Genomic DNA, 3,898 nt, shown 5'->3' on the forward strand with positions numbered 1-3,898 from the left:
GTTTAGGTCAATTTTATGCATTCTGGCGTTCGTAGATACAAGAAAACTGTTAAAATTCTTCAGAAACGTCACTTTTGAAGTGTTTTCTTGTACTTTTAAGCCACTCAGATACCCTACGGGCTCGGAAAGTGCAACGAAACCATCAAATTTTAGCTAGAAACTGTATTTTTGTCGATTTTTATTGAATTTGAACTATATTTCAACGTTTTTTGATGGTTCTGAGCCACCAAACACACTTAAAGCATGCAGAATCGACTCAGAATAGGAAAAGGAGACGTTTAGGTCAATTTTATGCATTCTGGCGTTCGTAGATACAAGAAAACTGTTAAAATTCTTCAGAAACGTCACTTTTGAAGTGTTTTCTTGTACTTTTAAGCCACTCAGATACCCTACGGGCTCGGAAAGTGCAACGAAACCATCAAATTTTAGCTAGAAACTGTATTTTTGTCGATTTTTATTGAATTTGAACTATATTTCAACGTTTTTTGATGGTTCTGAGCCACCAAACACACTTAAAGCATGCAGAATCGACTCAGAATAGGAAAAGGACACGTTTAGGTCAATTTTATGCATTCTGGCGTTCGTAGATACAAGAAAACTGTTAAAATTCTTCAGAAACGTCACTTTTGAAGTGTTTTCTTGTACTTTTAAGCCACTCAGATACCCTACGGGCTCGGAAAGTGCAACGAAACCATCAAATTTTAGCTAGAAACTGTATTTTTGTCGATTTTTATTGAATTTGAACTATATTTCAACGTTTTTTGATGGTTCTGAGCCACCAAACACACTTAAAGCATGCAGAATCGACTCAGAATAGGAAAAGGAGACGTTTAGGTCAATTTTATGCATTCTGGCGTTCGTAGATACAAGAAAACTGTTAAAATTCTTCAGAAACGTCACTTTTGAAGTGTTTTCTTGTACTTTTAAGCCACTCAGATACCCAACGGGCTCGGAAAGTGCAACAAAACCATCAAATTTTAGCTAGAAACTGTATTTTTGTCGATTTTTATTGAATTTGAACTATATTTCAACGTTTTTTGATGGTTCTGAGCCACCAAACACACTTAAAGCATGCAGAATCGACTTAAAGCATGCAGAATCGACTCAGAACAGGAAAAGGAGACGTTTAGGTCAATTTTATGCATTCTGGCGTTCGTAGATACAAGAAAACTGTTAAAATTCTTCAGAAACGTCACTTTTGAAGTGTTTTCTTGTACTTTTAAGCCACTCAGATACCCTACGGGCTCGGAAAGTGCAACGAAACCATCAAATTTTAGCTAGAAACTGTATTTTTGTCGATTTTTATTGAATTTGAACTATATTTCAACGTTTTTTGATGGTTCTGAGCCACCAAACACACTTAAAGCATGCAGAATCGACTCAGAATAGGAAAAGGAGACGTTTAGGTCAATTTTATGCATTCTGGCGTTCGTAGATACAAGAAAACTGTTAAAATTCTTCAGAAACGTCACTTTTGAAGTGTTTTCTTGTACTTTTAAGCCACTCAGATACCCTACGGGCTCGGAAAGTGCAACGAAACCATCAAATTTTAGCTAGAAACTGTATTTTTGTCGATTTTTATTGAATTTGAACTATATTTCAACGTTTTTTGATGGTTCTGAGCCACCAAACACACTTAAAGCATGCAGAATCGACTCAGAATAGGAAAAGGAGACGTTTAGGTCAATTTTATGCATTCTGGCGTTCGTAGATACAAGAAAACTGTTAAAATTCTTCAGAAACGTCACTTTTGAAGTGTTTTCTTGTACTTTTAAGCCACTCAGATACCCTACGGGCTCGGAAAGTGCAACGAAACCATCAAATTTTAGCTAGAAACTGTATTTTTGTCGATTTTTATTGAATTTGAACTATATTTCAACGTTTTTTGATGGTTCTGAGCCACCAAACACACTTAAAGCATGCAGAATCGACTCAGAATAGGAAAAGGAGACGTTTAGGTCAATTTTATGCATTCTGGCGTTCGTAGATACAAGAAAACTGTTAAAATTCTTCAGAAACGTCACTTTTGAAGTGTTTTCTTGTACTTTTAAGCCACTCAGATACCCTACGGGCTCGGAAAGTGCAACGAAACCATCAAATTTTAGCTAGAAACTGTATTTTTGTCGATTTTTATTGAATTTGAACTATATTTCAACGTTTTTTGATGGTTCTGAGCCACCAAACACACTTAAAGCATGCAGAATCGACTCAGAATAGGAAAAGGAGACGTTTAGGTCAATTTTATGCATTCTGGCGTTCGTAGATACAAGAAAACTGTTAAAATTCTTCAGAAACGTCACTTTTGAAGTGTTTTCTTGTACTTTTAAGCCACTCAGATACCCTACGGGCTCGGAAAGTGCAACGAAACCATCAAATTTTAGCTAGAAACTGTATTTTTGTCGATTTTTATTGAATTTGAACTATATTTCAACGTTGTTTGATGGTTCTGAGCCACCAAACACACTTAAAGCATGCAGAATCGACTCAGAATAGGAAAAGGAGACGTTTAGGTCAATTTTATGCATTCTGGCGTTCGTAGATACAAGAAAACTGTTAAAATTCTTCAGAAACGTCACTTTTGAAGTGTGTTCTTGTACTTTTAAGCCACTCAGATACCCTACGGGCTCGGAAAGTGCAACGAAACCATCAAATTTTAGCTAGAAACTGTATTTTTGTCGATTTTTATTGAATTTGAACTATATTTCAACGTTTTTTGATGGTTCTGAGCCACCAAACACACTTAAAGCATGCAGAATCGACTCAGAATAGGAAAAGGAGACGTTTAGGTCAATTTTATGCATTCTGGCGTTCGTAGATACAAGAAAACTGTTAAAATTTTTCAGAAACGTCACTTTTGAAGTGTTTTCTTGTACTTTTAAGCCACTCAGATACCCTACGTCCTCGGAAAGTGCAACGAAACCATCAAATTTTAGCTAGAAACTGTATTTTTGTCGATTTTTATTGAATTTGAACTATATTTCAACGTTTTTTGAAGGTTCTGAGCCACCAAACACACTTAAAGCATGCTGAATCGACTCAGAATAGGAAAAGGAGACGTTTAGGTCAATTTTATGCATTCTGGCGTTCGTAGATACAAGAAAACTGTTAAAATTCTTCAGAAACGTCACTTTTGAAGTGTTTTCTTGTACTTTTAAGCCACTCAGATACCCTACGGGCTCGGAAAGTGCAACGAAACCATCAAATTTTAGCTAGAAACTGTATTTTTGTCGATTTTTATTGAATTTGAACTATATTTCAACGTTTTTTGATGGTTCTGAGCCACCAAACACACTTAAAGCATGCAGAATCGACTCAGAATAGGAAAAGGAGACGTTTAGGTCAATTTTATGCATTCTGGCGTTCGTAGATACAAGAAAACTGTTAAAATTCTTCAGAAACGTCACTTTTGAAGTGTTTTCTTGTACTTTTAAGCCACTCAGATAACCTACGGGCTCGGAAAGTGCAACGAAACCATCAAATTTTAGCTAGAAACTGTATTTTTGTCGATTTTTATTGAATTTGAACTATATTTCAACGTTTTTTGATGGTTCTGAGCCACCAAACACACTTAAAGCATGCAGAATCGACTCAGAATAGGAAAAGGAGACGTTTAGGTCAATTTTATGCATTCTGGCGTTCGTAGATACAAGAAAACTGTTAAAATTCTTCAGAAACGTCACTTTTGAAGTGTTTTCTTGTACTTTTAAGCCACTCAGATACCCTACGGGCTCGGAAAGTGCAACGAAACCATCAAATTTTAGCTAGAAACTGTATTTTTGTCGATTTTTATTGAATTTGAACTATATTTCAACGTTTTTTGATGGTTCTGAGCCACCAAACACACTTAAAGCATGCAGAATCGACTCAGAATAGGAAAAGGAGACGTTTAGGTCAATTT

The sequence above is a fragment of the Zophobas morio genome, unplaced genomic scaffold, assembly GCF_036711695.1.
Source record: "Zophobas morio isolate AGI-343-1 ecotype UQ-CSIRO unplaced genomic scaffold, CSIRO_AGI_Zmor_V1 ptg000265l, whole genome shotgun sequence".
NCBI classification, from domain to species: Eukaryota; Metazoa; Arthropoda; class Insecta; order Coleoptera; family Tenebrionidae; genus Zophobas; species Zophobas morio.